This window comes from Macaca nemestrina, chromosome 9 (assembly GCF_043159975.1).
Source record: "Macaca nemestrina isolate mMacNem1 chromosome 9, mMacNem.hap1, whole genome shotgun sequence".
Taxonomy (NCBI): domain Eukaryota; kingdom Metazoa; phylum Chordata; class Mammalia; order Primates; family Cercopithecidae; genus Macaca; species Macaca nemestrina.
Genome location: NC_092133.1, coordinates 121,686,130 through 121,708,314, shown reverse-complemented (window position 1 = coordinate 121,708,314; position 22,185 = coordinate 121,686,130). Strand labels below are relative to the sequence as shown.

Sequence of the window (22,185 nt, the reverse complement as noted above, 5' to 3'; positions counted from 1 at the left end):
AACACTAAACATCTGTATAAATGCTTTTTATGTATTCTCATGTCTAAAGAATATACCACAATTTATTTCACTATTTCCATTAGTGTTTGATATTTTCTCTTGTTTATAGTTTCTCACTATTTTAAGTAAAGTTGCAATAAACATAATTATACTGAAATTTTTATAGATATTTATTATTATAACCTTAGGCATATACCACTTTAATAATAACAATGAATAATTTTGTTTAAACAAAGTAAAACTTTTCTTGAGATTCTTGTACACTGATCCTTTCTTGAATGCATTTCCTCAGTGGTATTTTTGGACTTTCCACAACTTTAAATATAGCTTTTTTCATATAGCTCTAGATTTTCCTCTTTTTTTTCTAGTTTCAAAATGACAGGACAACTAATTTTTTTCCTCCAATATATAACTCTAGGTTAAAATTCTTAAGATTTTTGGTTATATTATCTGGGAAATTATTGAGTTATCTTATCTTACGGCAACTCTGAAGATCAAGTCTCATCTTGGTTTTAAAATTTACACTTTATTTCCAAAAATAAAATTGAATTAATTTAAATGCCATAATCATTTCTAAAAGGTTGTTTTTGTTTTGTATCTTTGATGGAAAGGGATAAGAGCACTTTTTATTTGTTTATAGACAAAATTAAACCCTTCAAGTAAATAGCAAATTTCTCATATTCGCCTTAATACCACAATTTTTTTCTTACCAAGTCTATCATAGATGGTTAGGTCATAAGTGAGTAGGCATGGAAAATTGATTTCTAGTTTCTATTATTTTTTCTAATCTTCATCTGTAAGTATTCCTCTGATACAGTGTTAAGGATTGAATGTTTCTGTCCCCCCCAAAACATGTATTCTGAAGCCCTAATTCCCAATGTGACAGAAGCTGGAGATGGGGCTTTGGAGAAGTAATTAGTGTTACATAAGGTGATGAGGCTGTGGCTCTCATGATTGGATTAGTGTCCTTATGAATAGAATATCAGAGAGCTAGAAATTCCTCTCCTAGGTACATGCACAAAAAAGGGGTCACATGAGCACACAGCAAGATGGCAGCTTCCCACAGGCCAAGAGAAGAGTCAGCAGAATAAAACCTACCTTGCTGGCACTTTGATCTCAGACTTTTCAGCCTTTAGAACTGTGAGAAATAAATTTTATCTGTTGTTTAACCCACCCAGTCTGTGGTGTTTTTTTATTGTAGGCTGAGCAGAGCAGACTAAGACACAGGATTTAGTTGTAAATTTATTTTTCAATATTGTTCAATGACAACTTAAAAATTCACATTTTAACCTAATAATCTGTATGTTTATAGTTTAAAACTTATATTTTGGTGACTGGTAAAAAAAAAACATAAAGCGGAGTTCTGGGATGTTGAGAGCTGTTTACACAGATGTGTTAACTTTATAAAAATGTATTCAGTTATACTCAATAATTCTTGTACATTTCTATATGTATTTATGCTTAATCAAAAAGTTTCCTTTTCATTCGTATTTCAGACAATTAAAATATTGAGATTTTTCTTAAAAATGTAGGCTTTAAAAATAACTTAAGATTTAAGTATTTGGTGTGATCTATAAACATAGTTTATTCTCACCCTATTCCTGTAAGCTCAAAGCTTATTTTCAACATGTAAAAACACAGAATACACTGACATTACCAAAAGGGATCAACATCGAGGACGTAAAATGAAATAATACAGTTGATAAAATTAACATTCTTACTTATTTAAAATGTTTCAAGTACTTTAACTATTTTCTGGTTAAATGTATTATAGCTTATTCTACCCTCTATTCATTGCTGTTTTCAATTGTAGCTATAAATTGAAGAACATTTTAGGCCCTGTGTCCATCAAAATTCAGAGAAATAAAAGTTCATATTTGCATTATTCATTATCATGTATTATGCATGCAGAAAGGGAGCAGTTCGGTTTCTTCAGGCTTTTTTTCCTAAACTTTGCATTGCATGACATCAGACATAAGTGTTAGAAATGAAAGCAGAGACATGTTAAACCATGTGGCTTCCTCCTAGCCTGCATTATGTTCTAAAGAAACACTTGCATTATAAAAATACTTTAAATGAATGATTTCTATGATTTTTGTGACAGATCTTTAATTTTTATCTATCATCTGTTTTGTCCTTTCCTAAATTAGATGAATAGTACATTCTCTAATGAGTTTTTATATTTAAATCATAGCAATTGGTTCACCTTTTATTATGTTACTTCAGTGAATTTCCCTCTGATTTTGTATATGCAGTTTAAGTGTACAACTCTATTAGCAATATTAGGAACATATTTACATACTCAAATATACAATATAGCGTTTTAAATGCTATTCAGCCTTTAATTAAAGCTTTAAATGATCTTGACATATATCTGGGTTTAGCTGGTATTACAGAGCCAAGACATTAAGGACAGAAAGACGCTCCTCAGAAATAGCATTTATTGCAACATCTACAACCATGACACATTGAAATTTTATAAAGCCAATGCAATTATAAATATTTATGCAATTCTTCCAAATTGTTGCCCACCTACCTTTTTTTGTTTCCTGAGATAGGGTCTTGCTCTGTGACCCATGCTGGAGTGCAATGAAGTGATCACCATGCTGGGTTAATGGTTTATTTTGTGTAGACATGGAATCTCATTCTGTTGCCCAGTCTGGTCTCTAACTCCTGGGCTCAAGTAATCCTCCTGCCTTGGCCTCAAAAAAGTACTGAGACTACTGGTGTCAGCCACCCACACTGGGGCCTACCTATCTTACCTGCCTGCAAGAGCCAAGGAAATGGCCTAAGCACTTGTCCACATAATAACAGCAACTGCTTCCGCTTACATTAGAGGGGAGTTTTGCACTCAGCGGGGCACCTCCATTCCCATTTAATTCTCCTTCATTTTCTGGTCTCTAAATCATATTAATACCCAAAATAGGATGAAATAGAATGTACTTAGAAATTGAAGATTGAATTTTAAACTGCCACCTAGGCCCCTAGTCAAGTACAAATTCTGGTACTATCTCACAAGAGTGTCCCGAAACAGGGGTCTCTGTGGATGTCCCAATTCCCAAACATCAGCTTGGGGTCAAAGAATCCTTAGTTTCTAGACTCCATGGCCTGAATCTATCTCCTTCCAGATTTTGCCTGTCTCTCTCTCTCATCTTGCCTTCTGTACCTAAATGCTAACAAACTGTTTCCCTAAGACACATTCCCCAGGAAGACTTCATGTTCACACACAGCCTTCATTTGAATAAAATTGACCAGCCTAATGAATGCATAATTTAACAATACCCTTTAGCACGCCATAAATGTTGTGTTGGTTTTTATTTTACTCCCTTTACGAGATTTGGAGCAAAATATTAACGAAACTTCATAAAAACCAATTCAAGTATCATTTTGGTTTTAAATTAACTAATTAGGTAGCTGTATTTTAGAGGAAGGAACTTCCAAGCAGGCAGTACAGCAGGGAGGAGCTTGGGCATGGGCCTGACTACCCAGGTTCCAAACTCACTGTGACTTCAAGCAAATTACTCAGCTGATTACTCAGTCGCACTGTGCCTCAGTTGCCTCATCTGTACAATGGCAGTAATAGGACCTGGAAGGCTTATGAAGATTATATACCTTTCTCCATGAAAGCGCTCAATAAAATTAGCCTTTATTAATATGTCAACTGAGCTGAAATATAACGAAGAATATAAAACAATATATCCACAGGAATCATTTGTACTAGTTCTTACACACTTTTCTTCAGAATTCTCTTTCAACTTTCTGTAGTCCAAACCAAGACAATAATTGTTATGATGAAACTAGGATTATTTCTCAAAGTAATAAAATAAAAGGAAACTATTTTGAGAGGGCTTTGCATTTGGGGAAATAAAAGTAGGGGACGTTGAAAGTAGAAAGTTGAAGCGAATTATGTAGCAGCTTCACTTTTAATCTTTCTCATCCTTTTTTTTAGGTTTAACAATCATACTATTTTAAAAGAGGTTTTTCTCCTTTTCTGCATCGATGGGAAGTGTTGCAGGCTTATTCCATTCTCTAATAAATTCAAGCGTTTTAGTAGAAAAAGTGAATATAATATATATTCTTACAATATTGTCCACACGAAAGATTTACTGCAACAAAAATTATTTCTGTAGGCATTAACACCAGGAACAATTAATGTTTAAGTCGCAGACGAAGATGTTTACGCTGAGAGGGAACAGACAAAAGGGCGGCCATGCTTCAACAAAATGTGAGAGTTTTCAGTTTGCAGCTCGAACTTGACACTGTTGAAATGCATGCATTGCGGTGGCCCCGTGACATTTCAGGCGTCCCGAAGCCCAGCAAGACCAGCCCGGGCCGCGTTCCCTGTGTACGCTCGGGCCTCCGGGAACGCGCACAACTGGAGAGGCGGTCGCGCGCGGCAAACGGGCCCGCGCGGCCTCTGCGCGTCCCCGCTCCGGGACCCTGGCGAGGCCTAGATCCCTGCGACGACCCCGGGGAAGGGCTGGCCGCGCTCACCTGCAGCCGGGGGAGGACAGCGGGGTAGAGGAGGTAGCTCAGCACGGGGCGAAACCGAAGGGCTCGCCGGCTGGCCGCGCAGTGTAAGGGTCGGTGGTTTCTCCGCTTGGTCCCTGGAAATCCACCCCAGCTTAGCCGGAGGCCTGAACTCCATTTCTACAAAACTACCCGCGACCACCTCGTAAAACGAGTGTACGTCCCTGGGTGGGCTCGAACCACCAACCTTTCGGTTAACAGCCGAACGCGCTAACCGATTGCGCCACAGAGACTCCCATGCTGCGTGCTTCTTCTGCCACAGCCTTTATGAAGAATAATAAAGGCAGTGTGCGGCTGTTCCTTTCTGCTTTCTGATTGGTACTATCAGAACCAAAATGTTTCATGTTTCCAACCCTCTTAATTCTATTTTCCACCTTTTAAGCATATCGAAAAATTATACAACAAAATCAAACAGCACTGCAGATTGCAAAATGTGTTAAAATACTGTTGCTTCCCCTCGCCAATTCCCATTTGGAACGTTGTATTTCAGGAAAATAATTATTTCTTAACAGTTTTCTTTTATGAGGAAATCAAAGCTTTCATCTTGTGAGCTGAGAAACTTTCCCTTTGTTTCAAACAATTTGTCCAGTGCTTCGCTCGCTAATCTCTCGTGATTTACTTGTGTAGTACTCCCAAGGTCATCTGAAATGTATTTATTTGCCTGCTTTATTTTTATTTTCAGGTATTATTAAAGGCATAAATGAAATCCCTATTTGTTTTGTACTAAATACAGTACAATGATTTCACACTAACATTTTGTTACTGGAAAGAAACATCAGGGGAAAAAAGGTACAGGAACATTCCTTAGTTCCAGTGCGTTGTAGTTTATTGCTAACTCTGCCCTCCTCCCTGGAATTAGCTTACACACCCACATCGAAGACATACCACTTAAAACACACATCTCGAAGGATAATTAAAACCCGATTTGAGGAAAGAGAAGTTAAAGAAGAAAAAGGAATGATCTATAACTAAATCCTGAAAATTTTTAGCACAGAAACACTGCAGGCAAACATGTTCCATTCCTATAAATACTTAAACGAAAATCGTTCCCTTTGTGTGAATGTTTCCTGGTGCCTTTTAACGTACTCTTCTAAGTTCCGAACGCTCTTTTTCTCCCTTTTTCTCTCCTCAAATAATTGCGAGTTTCCACTTGAGAACGTGATGTTTAAATTTTTAACAGTCAGTAAACTGCTCTGTACAGAATCCCTCCAAGAACAATCGCTATCATGATTTATAGACGTTGTAAGCGACGCGTCTTAGTCCAATCAGCATTTTGAGTTCCCGTTGCGTGATAAGACAACTTAAATTGGCTTTGGAACCAATTAGAAGCCGAGTTCTCTGAAAGCGTTGAGATGTTAAACAGCTGTGAATTCACGCCAAGCTGCACCACGCCACTTTCAACAAACTTTTGGAAGTGCACTTGAAATTTTTGAATTTGAAAAAACAATCTAGGAAATGCTTCTACAGAGCGTATGAGAAGTCTCATTTCATTAGACGATGCTGCTTTCTACTTGGTAATATTTTATGTACCTGCTAAAACTATCAGGTACTGGCTTTTCTTCTCCCAACACCAAACTGAGTGTCCTTTCCTCTATTGTTTTTGTGACTATCCAGTTAGAACAGACTGCAACTGGTGTACCTCACTGCCCTTTCATTCAATGTTTATTCTTCTGTTTAAAGTAGTATTAGGAACGGTTCTACTCATGTAAATCTCTTCAGCTCCAATATCTTTTCCTCACTTCAGTCATCATACTAGCATTTGACTTCTAAAAAGAGAGATAATGAGAGACAGGTGATAAGGAAAACGAACTCAGAAAGGAATATTAACTCATTCTAGGCTAAAAAATTGTCTATATAAGTACCACTATTGGTTTTAAAACTGTCTTCAAGCTTGCTTGTGTAGTTTTTAACATTTTACATAAAATGGCTGTTTCCACGGTTACTTAGCTCTGCCTTTTTTTCCCTCTCCACTTGAAACTACTTCAAAGGAGCATATAAATATTTAAAATATTGAATGGACTCTGAACATTTTATTCCAATGGTATATATCAAACACAGCTTTTATGCAGAATGACCACTAACAAAAATAAGGGAGAAGAATACAGTGTCATCTAAATCTTTGTGATTATCTCATCTGAGGCCATAATATTTATGTTCCGTTTTTAAAGCCAAACTAAGCCCACTGGATTAATTTTAGAAACATACATTATCTTTTCTTAATTTTAAGATAACCCAAGATAAATGAGTCCTATAGCTTCATTAGCACTTGGGTCTTTATAATTGCTAAAAGTAAAATGGACTGGGCATTTTGTCCCCTTTTTTGTATATTATACACAACTGAATTGCAAATTTACTTTTCCCAAGAATATGCTCTATCAATGGGGCTCATCTGTGCAGATTAATGGGCATATATATTTTATTTTCTTCCCGGAGAGGAAGAGAGAAAAGCAAGAACATCTGTGCAAATAGGATTCACCTGTCTTAACAGGCAAGCCACAATGGACCACACTGATCTATAGACCTTCCAGATATCATGAATCCAAGGCTTTCAGATAATATTCTTCCAGCTTCATCCCAACAGCATAGGCAACTCACAGGATTGCCATTAGCATGATTGTGCATGACCTGAATTCTTCTTCGTTTCTGTATTTCAGAAGTATGGTGACAGAATTGTTAAAAACAAAAAATCCAGTTAGAATTTTTTTTTTTTAATAGCCAGGTACAGTGGTTCACGCCTGTAATCCCAGCACTTTGGGAGGCTGAGGCTGGAGGATCACCCGAGGTCTGGAGTTTGAGACCAGCCTGGACAACATGGTGAAGCTCCGTCTCTACTAAAAATACAAAATTAGCCAGGCGTGGTGACAGGTGCCTGCAATCCCAGCTACTCGAGAGGCTGAGGCAGGAGAATCGCTTGAACCCAGAAAGTAGGGGTTGCAGTGAGCCAAGATCGCACCATTGCACTCCAGTCTGGGCGACAAGAGCAAAACTCCATCTCAAAAAAAAGAAAAAAAAAAGTTTGGAATTTTTTTTTTTTAATCAAGTGAGTTACAGAAGTCACCCCAATAAATGGAAGATGGTGGCACCAAGAAATAAGTTAAAAGACAACACTACACAGATGTTACTAAGAGCAAGAGGAGAACTATGAAATTAATTCTCAAAACAAATGCAAGTCATATTTTACAACTGATTTATAAGTAAAAGTAAATCGAACCCTTCCAACCAGCCTCAAGCTTAAAACGTTTTCTACTCACCAAAAGTTCTTCTCATACAAAACTGGAGGACTAAGGTCAGTTATGTTTAACAAGCCAAAAGCAGCATCACAGAAACTAGCATTCAACTGGGCATGGTAGCTCACAACTGTAATTCCAGCACTTTGAGAGGCTGAGGCGGGAGGATAGCTTGAGATCAGGACTTGAAGACCAGCTGGGGCAACATAGGAAGACCCCATCTTTAGAAAAAATCCAAAAATTAGCTGGGTGTGGTGGTGCGTACCTGTAGTCCTAGCTACCTGAGAGGCCGAGGCAGGAGGATCACTTGAGGCCGGGGAAGTTGAGGTTGCAGCTGCAGTCAGCTGTGATTATGCCACTGCACTCCAGCCTGGGTGACAGACAGAGCAATACCTTATCTCAAAAAAAAAAAAAAAAAAAGGCAATCAGTATTAAGGTATATTAGCATATTTCTTTTTTATTATTTTTTAAAGTTGTATCACTTAGTTGGAAAATCTTGTGAAATTATTCAGATAATTATCTCTTAAATGGGGCAAAATAATGCACCAATATTCTGCCTGGTGGGTTCTAACGAAAATTTAATTTTTTTTTGTTTTTTTCCTTCATGAACCTCTCTTTTGTATATGGAAATACTTTCAAACCATTTTTATAGCTTTAATAATGCAGAGCTAAAATTTTAATTCACTGCAGATCTCTTAGTAGAAAAGTGTTATTTGCAAACAGTATCAATGATTTCATCTGGGTCCAGACCAATAGAATCTTGGATCTAGCTAGAAATGGTTGAGGGGTGGAGGGGTGAGAAGGAGAAGAACTTTAACTTTCTTCGGTATACTGGGGAAACTTCTGCTGAAAGACCTTATGGTTATCTCAGTAAACTGGCTAAGTTGTATCACATTTTCCATCTCCTGACTGCAGTGCTATTAGCAAGGTAGCCATGGTCTTCAATTTTCCATGATGTGTTTACAGAAGCAACTTGAGGCAACAGTTCTTTGCTATTCAATCTATACAGTAAAAATGCTGATAAATTGGCAGTCTCGCCTATCTTTCTGAACTCATCTATTAAAAATCAACATTAAAAATTTTAGAATAGATACAAATATCCTCTTGCCATTTGCTTCAAAATAATAAAGTAAGTAGGTGCCCAAGGAAGACTTGACTCCTCAGCTGTGACTGCCAGGGACTGTGGGTAGGGAATAGGCTGGTCAAACAATCCACTGAGGAACTCAGAGACACAGGGGAGAAGAAAACAGTATGGAATGAATTCAACAAGGTAGGCAGACGGAGGAGGAAGAGTACTAAATATTGCATGATGCAGGGTAAGTGCTCCTTTATCTCCTCCTCTATAAAATTAATAATATTTGCCCTACCTAATTAATAGGCCTATTAGAAAATAACATGTGGATTTATGTTTTTTCACCTCTAAAATGTTAGACAACTATGCCATTTAAAATTTTTAAACTCAGGCCAGACATGGTGACTCACACTTATAATCCAGGGTTTTGGGAGGCCAAGGTGGGAAGATTGCTTGAGGCCAGGGGTTCAAGACCAACCTGGACAACACAGCAAGACCCTGTCTGTACTAAATAATAATAATAATAATAATAATAATAATAATAAAATTAGCTTGGTTTGGTGGCATGTGCCTGTAGTCTTAGCTACTTGGGAGGCTGAGGCAAAATGTTGGCTTGAGCCCAGAAGTTTGAGGTTACAGTGAGCTATGACCATACCACTGCACTCCAGCCTGGCAACAGAAAAAGCCCCTGTCTCTAAAACAAAGTTAAAGATGAATAGTTCTGTTTAAAATAAATGAAAGAAAAAAAAATCCTACTTCAATCACAAGGTACAATTTTGATTAAAGTAAAGAATCTAAGCCTCTTGCATTAACGTAAAGATGAGTTATTCAGGAAAAGTCACCAGGCAGCATCACACACTTCCTAGTGGTCTCCAGGTGTTCCCGGCAGTGGCATAGAGGGCATGACATAAGGATGAAACCATCCTGGACAACATGGTGAAACCCCTTCTTTACCAAAAATGCAAAAAGTTAGCCGGGTGTGGTGGTGCCTGCTTGTAGTCCCAGCTACGCCGGAGGCTGAGGTGGGAGGATCCCTTGAGCCCAGGGAGATGGGGGTTGCAGTGAGACAAGATTGTGCCACTGCACTCCAGCCTAGGTGACAGAGCGAGACCTCATCTCAGAGAAAAAAAAAAAAAAAAAGATGAAAACACTGTTCTCCGCTTCCACAATTCCAGTAAAATTTCAGGTATGGGGGGTATAGACCAAATGCCCCAGAAATGGCTCCCTCCTCGCTACCTTGAATTAAAGGCAACTAACTCATGAAGACAGTTGTTCCCAGTAAAATGTTGGTACTCAGCGTACTGTTCATTCAACAAATAGTTGTTGCATCATTATAATTCTGAAAACACAGAAACATTATCTTTGGGATTTATAGATATAGGTGCTGATCTAGATTTTAAGCAAACTTGATATAAAACCCATATTTGAAAAAAAAATTTTTGTAGAATTATGGAATGATTCACCTTAGAATAGTGTAAATAGCAAGTGCCCTGTGTATTTACAGTATGATTCCACCAAAAGGATGATTTTAAAATATGAAATCACAGGAATCAAGTACTCGCCCAGTGCCCGGAATTTATGGGGTATAGAAAAAGTTCGTTTATTTTCCCTGTGGCTCTTTCAGGTCATGATTACTCATCTAGCAGCCCAAGTTTCCTCTTCTTTTATTTCTTATCTGTGGTCAGTCGCATGGATTCGACCTTTGCAATGTCTCTCAACTTTAACTTTGTCCTCTCTTTCTCACCCCCATTCACACCACTCAATATTAATCCAATACATTCCATGTACCTGTTTTCCTGCCATAACCTAAATTCCAACAAATGTGTACCAAAAATACTACAGCATGATAGATAGCATGTATAATGCACATTTACTGTTAGACCCTGTGCTAAATATGACACAGGCATCATTTTTCTCCCATCTACTCTGTAAGACAGGCACTATGTTATATCTGTTTTATGGATAAGGAAACGACAGCTTACAATGGTTTACATTTTAACTTTAAATTAGTTTAAACTTCAAATAAGTAGCCCAAGGTACCACCTGCTCTGTCTTGCTTTTTTGTTCATCCTGCTACTTGGAACACCTGCCCATCTATCTCACCTACTAAAATCTTATTCCTCCTTCAACTTTATCCTCATCCTCTATGAAACCTTTCCTGCTCTCACCATCTAGATGTAATCTTTCGTTCTTGTAAACCCTCTCCCACTTTTTACTTCTCCAAATCTCACATTATAACCATTTCTGTGCTTAATTTCCCCTTCTAATTTGTGTACTCCTTGAGGTTAGAAACATTATCCATCTTTAAATTTACTGTAGCATTTGACTTAGTCAATCATAAATATGTTGGATAATTGAAAATTGATAAGTGAAAATAAAAGAACTATATTAAATATTTTTTATGAAAAACCATTGCAGTCAGCCAGGCATGGTGGCTCATGCCTGTAATCCCAGCACTTTGGGAGCCAAGGCGGGCTGATCACCTGAGGTCAGGAGTTTGAGAGCAGCCTAGCCAACATGGCGAAACCCCGTCTCTACTAAAAATACAAAAATTAGCCAGGTATAGTAGGGCATGCCTGGAACCCCAGCTACTCAGGAGGTTGAGGCAGGAGAATCACTTGAACCTGGGAGGCGGAGGTTGCAGTGAGCCAAGATCGTGCCACTGCACTCCAGCCTCGGCAACAAACCAAGACTCCGTCTCAAAAAAAAAAAAAAAAAAAGAAAAGAAAAGAAAAGAAAACAGTTTACAGGTTCCTAATATGAAGCAGATCAAAAAATTAGCACAAGAGTTTATCAAGGAAAACTTCAAGAATCCCAAGTTGGCCAAAGAAAAGACTAATAAAAATCCAAATCAGTTATTTGTAAAAACAAAAACAAAAACAAAAACTTTAACAAACACTTTATACAACACTTTATGTTAGACACTGTTGAAAGTCATTTTCAAATATTTACTCATTTAAATTTCATAACAACCTTATGAGGTAGGTTTCAGTATTATTATCCCTCTTTTACAGGTAAGGAAATTTAGAAGTTAAAGTAACTTACTCATGATCACACAGCTAGTGACAGAGCAAGGAATCAAACCCAGGCATCCTTCTCTAGACTTCTCTCTAAACCACGGGCCCATACTGTTTCTATTTTTTTTTAATTACAGAATAACTCTCATGTACTGTATAGTTAAATATTTTTAAACAATTTTGAAACTTTAAAAATCTTCCATTCATTTCAAATGTGTTAATTTTGACAAAATTTCAGGCTTAAAAGTTGTAAGACTAGTACAAAGAATTCAACCAAATTCCCTAAACGCTGTCTTCACTCTTTTGTCTTTCTTTCTCAATATGTACGATCTTTTTTTTCTGATCTGTTCTGATCTTTTTAGTGAACTGTTGGATTTGGTTAGCTAATATTTTGTTGAGGATTTCTGCATCTATGTTCTTCAGGGAGATTGGCTTGTAGTTTCCTTTATTTGTGTCTGTCCTTTTCTGGTTTTGGTGTCAGGTAATGTTGTTCTCACAAAATAAGTTTGGGAGAATTCCAACCTCTTCAATTTTTGGAACAGTTTGAAAAGATTGGTATTAGTTTCTGTTTCTTTTCTTTCTTTTTTTTTTTTTTTTAGCAGGAGTTTCACTCTGTCTCCCAGGCAGGAGTGCAACGGCATGATCTCGATTCATTGCAACCTCCGCCTCCCGGGTTCAAACGATTCTCCTGCCTCAGTCTCTCGAGTAGCTGGGATTAAAGGCACCCATCACCATGCCCAGCTAAGTTTTTGTATTTTTAGTAGAGACACGGTTTCACCATGTTGGTCAGGCTGGTCTCGAACTCCTGATCTCAAGTGAGATCCATCACCATGCCCAGCTAAGTTTTTGTATTTTTAGTAGAGACACGGTTTCACCATGTTGGTCAGGCTGGTCTCGAACTCCTGATCTCAAGTGATCCGCCGGCCTCAGCCTCCCAAAGTTCTGGGATTACAGGCGTGAGCCACCATACCTGGCATGGTATTAGTTTCTTAAGTATTTGGTAGAATTCAGCAGTGAAGGCATCAGGTCCTGGGCTCTGAGGGAGACTTTTTGATAAGAGACTTTTTATTACTGATTCAATCTTGTTACTTGCTGGTCTAATAACAAGACCAACGTGCTATTGGATCTTCATGGTTCAATCTTGGTAGATTCAATGATTCAATCATTATTCTTCAAATGTATTCAGGAAGAAATAGAAATGTTTAGATCTATTGGTCCATTCAGATTTTCTGTTTCTTCATGATTCAATCTTGATAGGTTGTATGTGTCCAGGAATTTATCCATTTCTTTTAGATTTTCCCATTTTTGCTTTATAGTTGTTTATAAGTCTCATGATCCTTTTGTATTTCTGTGGTATCAGTTGTAATATCTCCTTTTTCATCTCTGATTTTATTTATTTGAGTCTCCTCTTTTTTTTCCTAGTCTAGATAAAGGTTTGTTGATTTTATCTTTTCAAAAAAGCAACTTTATTTCAATGATCCTTTGTATTGTGTTTTTTAATCTCTATCTTGTTTATTTCTGATCTAATCTTTGTTACCTTTTTCCTTCTACTAATTTTATGTTTAGTTTGTTCTTGTTTTTCTAATTCCCTGAAATGCAAGGTTAGATTGTTTGTTTGAGATCTTTCAGTTTTTTTGATGAAGGTATTTATATTATAAATACATTCAGAACTGCTTTTGCTGTTTTCTATAGGCTCTGGTATATTGTGATTCCATTTTCATTTGTCTCAAAAAGTTTTTTAATTTCCTTTTTAACTTCTTCGTTGACTCATTGGTTATTCAGGAGCACGTTCATTTTCATGTATTTGTAGAGTTTTCAAACTTCTTCCTGTTTTTGACTTCTAGTTTTATTTCATTGTAGCCAGAAAAGATACTTGATATAATTTCAATTCTTAGAAATTTGTTCAGATTTGTTTTATGGACAAACATATGAACTATCCTGGAGAAAGCTCCATGTATTGATAAGAAGAATGTGTAATCTGTAGCTGTCGGATGACATGTTCTACAAATGTCTGTTAGGTTCATTTGGTCTTTGGTGCAGTTTAAGCCTGATGTTTCTTTGTTGATTGTTTTTGTCTGATAATGTGTCCATCACTGAAAGTTGGGTGTTGAAATCCCCTATTATTACTGTATTGCAATCTATCTCTCCCTTTAAGTCTCATAGTATTTGCTTTATATATTTGGGTGCTTTTTTCATGATCTGTTTGAGAGTAAATTGCAGACATGATATCCTCTGAATACTTCAGTGTGTTTTCTAAATTAATGTATTATTTTACATAACCACAGTACAATTATCGAAGTAAGGATCTTTTTTTTTTTTTTTTTTTTTTTTTTTTGAGACAAAGTCTTGCTTTGTTGCCCAAGCTGGAGTGCAATGGCATGATCTTGGCTCACTGCAAACTCCGCCTCCTGGGTTCAAGTGATTCTTCTGTCTCATCCTCCCAAGTAGCTGGGATTCCAGGTGTGCACCACCATGCCTACCTAATGTTTTTGTATTTTTAGTAGAGATGGGGTTGGTCTTGAACTCCTGACCTCAAGTGATCCACCTGCCTCAGCCTCCCAAAGTGCTGGGATTATAGGTGTGAGCCACCGTGCCTGGCCTAAAGTTAGGATCTTGACATGGATACACTATTAGAATGAGGTCCCAGTCCCAACTACAGACCTTCAGATTTCACTAGTTGTTCCCATGAGTTCCTTTGTTAAAAAAATAAAAATAAAAAAAATCCGGGACCATGATTTGCATTTAGTTGTCATGTCCTTCGGTCTTCTTTAATCTATAACAATTCCTAGGTATCTCTTTCTCTCTGTATCTCTCTTATTTATTATCATGATGTTGACATTTCTGAGGAGCACAGGCCAGTAGAATGCCTATAGAATGTCCCTAAGCGTCAGGTTGTCTGGTGTTCTCTCATGATTAAATTCAGGTTAGACACTTTTGCTACCTCTATTGAACACATTTAGCAAACTGGATACTGCAATGTCAACCTGAAACAATGGCAAAATGAAAAAGGAGGCTACAACAACCACAAAGAGGTGTGTGATGCTGATCATGAGTTTGACAGAAGCAGAACTTCTCAGTACTACTCAACTTCATACAGTAAGAATAGTCCCAATTATTGAAATAGTAATATTCTTGAAATAATAATTAAATGTTTTATTTTAAAATTCCCTAACTGTATCTCTTTCTCTCTCTCTCATATTCCAGGTACATATTCACCAGATATTTCTAATCTGCTGTTTCATCTCCTGAGAAATACCCATCAGAAAGGAGAACAACTATTGTATAAAATTGGTTCTTATTCTTTGGTGAGAAGGAGCCCTCAATGAACGGTCATTGAGTTTTGTGGTTTGAAAACCAACTACTTTTACATTTGGTTATAAAAACCCAGGTTTTTCATACCTGTTTACCTCTTGGTAAGCTGATAAACCTGTATTTCTGAATATGCAAAACTGAGACTCACAGGAAGCCACTGGGGTATATCAACCTTTAGCCAAGTGTTCCTTCTCTTATCCTGGGTTGCCTCTCACAAAACAGTTCCTAAGCATGACCAATAAGACATAGGAAACAGAAAATTTTCATAAATTTAGCACTGTCTAAATAATCACAAAGATCAAACATCCTTTCAGAGTTGACAGAGGGTATAATTCAGCAAGTGACTTCAATAGAAACATTGTGCCACAGGCTTCCCTTTGGCAAAACCAGAAAAGAGTTTGTGACTGTTTACTTAGAGAAAAAATATTTTTTTATGAGCTAAAGAATCAAATACAACTGTCTATGGCATTTCCAAGAGAACCACTTTTCCCCTTCATGAGAGCTTCATCATGCTACCATATCTCCTTATCTAGATAATATTTTTAAAACATTTGTAAAATTAAGAGTGTCAGTAACCAAAACACAAAGACAATAAATTGAATTACGAGATGCCATGGCCCTAGAGTCAAGAGATTTTTCATTATGGGAATCCTTGCATTTAAAGTAGAGGAATTTTAAATCCTTTGTCTAAGTCTACAAGATATAACAAATACATATTTTTTCTAAAATTAATAATTTGAAGGCTTTTGCATGAAATTGAAGACTAACTTTTAAATTAGACTAGTATTATGCATTCTAATAATTGAATGCTTCAATTCATAATTGACTTTTTAAGCTATTTCATAGAATACAGTGAAAAAGAGATTGCCAAAGTCCACATCATCAACATAAGTAGAATTCTATAAAAGAGCCCTGCAGGTGAGTATTTAAATTTAGGTTTATGCATACAATTTAGTTATTTTAGATGGGGTTGAGGCAGAGACTTTTTTTTCCAAAGAGATGTGAAAGAAAACCCAGAACTGAATTGCCCACAAGTCTTTTGAGTTATGAAGTAATTTGAGAATAGATATTTCTACTATGCAATTCACCTTTTCATTCTGGGATTATAGTTGTGGTACTAGAATAAGCATGAACATATTGTTCAATGGAATAGAATTGGGAGTCACTACATCTATGGCTAATCTAGTTCAACAAGGGCACTAAGACAATTCAAGAGGAAAAGAGGAGTCTTTTCAACAAATGGTGCTGGGACAACTACATGTCCACATGCAAAGAATGAAATTGGATCCCTAACTCACATCATATACAAAAATTAATTCAAAATGGATCAAAAACCCAAATGTAAAACCTAAAGCCATAAAACTCTTAGAAAAAATACAGACCTTAATTTTTGTGATCTTGGATTGAGTAATGGATTCTTTTAGATATGACACCAAAAACACAACCAATAAAAGAAAAAATAAATTGGACATGAACATCACCAAAATTAAAAACTTTTATGCTTCAAAATATACTAACAAGAAAATGAAAATACAAACCAACAGAATTGAAGAAAATATTTGCAAATCATATATCTGATATGGTTCTAACATCCAGAATACATACTCTTAAAATGCAACAATAAAATGAAAAATAATCAATTTTTAAATGGGAAAAGGATTTGTAGACATTCCTCTAAGGAAGATATATAAATGGCAAATAAGCACATAAAAAAAAAAAGCTCAATATCATTAGTCATTAGGGAAATGTAAATCAAATCACAATGAGGTATCTCTTCATACCAATGAGGATGGCAATTATGAAAAAGATGGACAATAACTAGTGTTGGCCAGGACATGGATAAATTGGAACTCTTACACATTGCTGGTGGGAATACAGAGTGATGCAACCACTCAAAAAACCAATTGGTAGCTCCTCAAGATGTCAAACATTGAGTCATCATATGGCCACACAGAAAAGTTTCTGTAATGTCCATGCAGGACATACAGTACTGTCCATAGCAGCATAATTCATAATAACAAAAAAGTGGAAACAATGCAAATGTCCATCAATGGATGAATAAACAAAATTTGATAGATCCAATTAATGGAATATTATTTAGCCGTAAAAAGGAACGAAGTATTGACACACACTATAAGATGGATGAATCTCGAAAACATTATGCTAACTTTTTTTATGGTTAAACATTATGCTTAAGAGAAAGCAGCCAGACACAAAAGACCATATATTATATGATGCCACTAATATGAAATGTACAGTATAGTAAATACATAGAGATAGAAAGCAGTAGCCAGAAACTGGGGTAATGGGGAATGGGGAATTAGGGCATGAGGGTGTTTTTTAGGGTGATGAAAACATGCTGGAATTCATGATGATGGTTATATGAGTCTGTAAATATACTGACTTATACACTTTAAATGGATAAATTTTATGGTATATGAATTACATCTTAATAACCATAAACACATTTTAAAAGAAAGCATTACTAGCATGGAAACAAAGACACAGAGAATTAGCTGAATTTCCCAAAGTTAACAGCAGAACCTGGATTCTGATTTGTAAATCCGTGTTTAATCCATTCTTCACTGTGATTAGCTGCACCTAACCCAATTTCCATAGTGAAACTCTCATCTGCTTTCCAGTTAATTACTGAGGTTTTAGGCCCAGCACAGTAGCTCATGACTGTCATCTCAGCACTTTGGGAGGCCAAGGCAGAAGGATCACTTGAGGCTAGAAGTTCAAGACCAGCCTGGGCAGCATAGCAGAACCCCATCTCTACAAAAAATTTAAAAATTAGATGGGCAGGCTGGGCATGGTGGCTCATGCCTATTATCCTAGCACTTTGGAAGGCCTACATGGGCAGACTGCTTGAGTCTAGGAGTTCAAGACTAGCCTGGGCAACATGGTGAAATCCCATCTCTACTAAAAAATACAAAAATTAGCCACCTATGGTGGTGTGTGCATGTAGCCTCAGCTATTCGAGGGGGCTGAGGTGAGAGGATCACTTGAGCCCGGGGGATCAAGGCTGCAGTGAGCCAAGATCACACCACTGCACTCCAGTCTGGGCAACAGTGGGAGACCCTATCTCAAAAAAAAAAAAAAAAAAAATTAGCTGGGTATAATGGACTGCACTTGTAGTCCCAGCTGCTCAGGAAGCTGAGGCAGGAGGATCCCTTGAGCCCAGGGGTTAGAGGCTGCAGCAGGGAGCCTTGATTACATCAGTGCACTCTAGCCTGGGTGACACAGAAAGACCCTGTCTCAAAAAAAAAAAAAAAAAAAGTATTGAAATTTTATGTCAAATCTATTGGGAAGTATTTCCTTACTTACTCACTGTGTAAACTTCAGTTTACTTGATATCCAAATTTACTCCCACATCACCAGTTTATGTTGTTAGGATCAACTTTTAAATGAATTAGTAGACATTTACTGAGGACCTCCTTGTGCCCGGTACTATGCCCATTGTTCGAAATGCCGAACTCAAGCTCAGTAAGTCAGTAAACTAGAAATACAGATTGAGAAATCACTGGTCTACAGGTGCTAGTTAGAATCCTAAATTGGATGAAATTGCTCAGGAAGAACACGCAGAGGAAGGAGAGGAGCTAGGCTGGAAGCCAGTGCACCTGGACATTTCAGAGCATCAGAAACCACCCTACCAGTGACAGTTGCTGATAGGAAGTGGCTAGTGAATAAGAGAGGTGAGAGAAAGTTATCCCACCTTATATTAAACCTTACACCTTATCACAGTGCATTGTTTTGTTTTGTTTTGTTTTTACATGGCTGTCTCCCTTGTTATACCCTGAGATCCTTAGGGTTCTGACTTGCTCTATTGCAAAAAAAAAGGTATTTACATAAGTCACCAGGGCCCTTCAAATTGTAAGATTCCACAGATCTTCTCCACTCCTTATTTAATCACTGCATTGCATTTGATACTGTTAACCAGTACATACTTCATTGTTTCTTACAACATGGGCATAAAAATGGTGCTCCTCTCTTGGAAGCCCAGAAAGAACAGCTGCTTTGAACACAGGCTGAACTGGCATGGCACAGAATCCTCGCACTGTGTGCTACCACCTCTCGCCTACCTGCTCCTTCTCCCCGCAATCCCCCACACTTTGCCCTGCACTGTCTCCACTGCAGAACCAATTCCTTGCATAGCTCTTTGTGATGCCGCCTCTCTGAGGTTCTATCCAGGGGGTGCCACCACGAAAGAAAAAGAAAGACCCAGGGTCTCTGTTGAACAGAACAACAGTAGGGGAAGAGTCTTGGCTCCACCCAAAATATATCACCTTACACAAGCTTCATGATACGTGTCCTGGCTCTGTCTCCTAGGCAGGACCCTGCCCTTTGTTGGCTCTCTAAACATGATGTATTCATTATAATATATAAGGAATCCAGAGCAATCATGGTGTCTCATGCCTGTAATCCCAGTGCTCTGGAAGGCTAAGGCAGGAGGATTGCTTGAGGCCAGGAGCTCAAGGTCAGCCTGGGCAACATAGTGAGACCTCATCTCTACAAAAATTAAAATTAAAATTGAAAGAAAATATTATTATAAGGAAAAAGTCCCACAGTCTGCTGTCTTCAAGCTGGAGACCCAGGAAAGCCAATGATGTACTTGGAAGGCCTGAGAGCCAGAAAGCTAATGGTGTGGTTCCCAGTCTCGGCTGAAGAACTGGGAACCAAGACTGTCAAGGATAGAAGAAGACCAATGTCCCAGCTCAATCACACCAATAGTGAATTCAATGTCCCTCCCCATTTTTGTTCAATTCAGGCCCTCAAAGGATTGGTTGGTGCCCACTCACACTAGGGAGGGTCATTTGCTTTGTTCAGTTCACCAATCCAAATGTAAACGTCTTCTAGAAACACCCTCACAAACACACCCAGAAATAATGTCCAACCATATACCTGGGCAGCATGTGGCTCAGTCAAGTTGACACATAAAATTGACCATCACATATGGGCAGGCTTCTTTCTATTCCACACTCATCCTGAGCCATTTCATCTACTCTTATGTTGTCAGCCCAATCTATATATTCATAATTTATTAACTTATATTTATTTTTCAGATCTGCTCCTGAGCTCCAATGCCCTATATCCATCTCATCCTTACACATATCTCAAATTCAGCATGCCAAAAAGTGTTACTCTTTCTCCCAAAGATATATTTTTTCTACGTGTCTGCTATCATATACCCTTTAACCCAAGCCTACAGTCTAGGAATCATCCTATCTCTTTCTCTACAAAAACCCATTGATAAGGAAATCCTCCTCTCCATTCTACCTCAGTAACACATTTTAGATCCAGCAGCATGCTCATTAGTATGTCTCATTTTATATCCCCATCACTTCTCTCCTAAATGACTACCATTAACTCATGGTCTCCTTACCTCCCACCATGCCTTTACTCCAATCTACAGAAAGGTGGAGCTTTCTCAAATACAAAATCAAATATTTAATTCAGCAGATGAAAAATCTTTCATGACCTATACCATGGTTCTCAAATTGCACATCAAGTCACCCTGGGACAGCACAGGGAACAAACTCACAAGGTTGCCATGGGATATTTTAAATGTTTGAGAGCAATACAGCCCCATCTATCAAACACCACACAAATGACCACTAATGTGTTGTTTAGACTTACCTACTTAAGGAATGGAATTGAATTATTTCTTCTGGCTGAGGGCACCATGAACAAATTACGGAGATGATACAGATGCAGTGAGCTGGAAAGTTTGGGAACCTATGACCTACCAAATATCTTCAAGCCTCCTACATTGGCATGAACTCATCTTTACCTACTGCTACAGCCTTGTTTTGATCCTTACTGTGCCTTTCTTTTCCCCCCAGTCCTACACTACAGCCAAGCAGACAGGCTTGGATCTCCCCAAATACGCCCTTCTTGCCATCCTGAGTGGTTAGGACCTGAAACCTAAGACAGTAAAGACCTGGAGCTCCTAAGTCTAGGTGTGAGACCCGGTGCCCTTCATGGAACACAGATGAAGTAAATAAATCAGGAAGGGCGTTCCAGAATTCTCATGCCTGGTGGATTCTGTTTGAGTTGGATTCTACATGGATTCCATATGAGCTGGATTCTAATATGAAGTTAAAAAAAAAAAAGGTTGAACATTCCTAGGAATTCCATGCATATTTGTCAGGCCAAGGGAAGGGAGGAGGCCAGCTCCCTTATCCCTACCCTGCTTGTGATTTTCTATAGAGGTCTGTATTATTCCAGGGGAGGAGGCAAAGAGACAACCAACCAGGAAAGTGAGATTGCTTTTGTTAATGGCTGTATCACCCCTGTCCTTCCCTGAAAAGAGAGATCGCACCTGAGATCCAGAAATGGCTGCTCCTTTCTTTGTGCCCCATTTTATCTCATTCATCATTCTAAGCCTGGCATGGTGGCTCATGCCTGTAATCCCAGCACTTTGGGAAGTCAGTTTGGGAAGGTCGCTTGAGCTCAGGAATTCAAGACAAGCCTGGCCAACTTAGCAAGACACCATTTCTATAAATGATAAAATAATTAGCCTGCATAGTCCCAGCTACTCAGGAGGCTGAGGCAGGAGGATTGCTTGAGCCAGAGAGGCCAAGGTTATAGTGAGCTATAATTGTGCCACTGCACTCCAGCCTGGGTGACAGAGTAAGACCCTGTCAAAAAAAAAAAAAAAAAAAAAAAAAAAAAAAAAGACCCACAAAACATAGTATTTATTTACTTATTTATTTAGAGAAAAAGTTTCGCTCTTGTTGCCCAGGCTGGAGTGCAATGGCGCGATCTCAGCTCACTACAATCTCCACCTCCTGGGTTCAAGCGATAATCCCCATTAGCTGGGATTACAGATGCCTGCCACGACACCCAGCTAATTTTTGTTATTTTTCAGTACAGATGAGGTTTCACCATGTTGGCCAGACTAGTCTCAAAATACTGACCCCAGGTGATCCACCCACTTCAGCCTCACAAAGTGCTGGGATTACAGGCATGAGCCACTGCGCCCGGCCCACATAATTTTATCACAGTATCTATAACATTTTTTTGC

At 38.0% G+C, this 22,185-nt stretch overlaps 1 long non-coding RNA gene and 1 other non-coding gene across 3 annotated transcripts; both read right to left on the bottom strand.

Annotated features, from left to right (window-relative positions):
* Positions 1-256: 256 nt before the first annotated feature.
* On the bottom strand, positions 257-21,791 carry LOC112426382 (uncharacterized). 2 transcript variants are annotated; one of them, XR_011608211.1, is made up of 3 exons: positions 20,796-21,791; positions 8,023-8,155; positions 257-6,296 (listed from the first exon to the last, which is right to left on the bottom strand). It is a non-coding gene; the product is annotated as an uncharacterized lncRNA (long non-coding RNA). The 2 variants fall into 2 exon arrangements; XR_003017675.2 differs by having other exon boundaries at positions 8,023-8,150.
* TRNAN-GUU (transfer RNA asparagine (anticodon GUU)) lies at positions 4,690-4,763 on the bottom strand. The gene has a single exon. It is a non-coding gene; the product is annotated as a tRNA-Asn (tRNA).
* Positions 21,792-22,185: the final 394 nt, after the last annotated feature.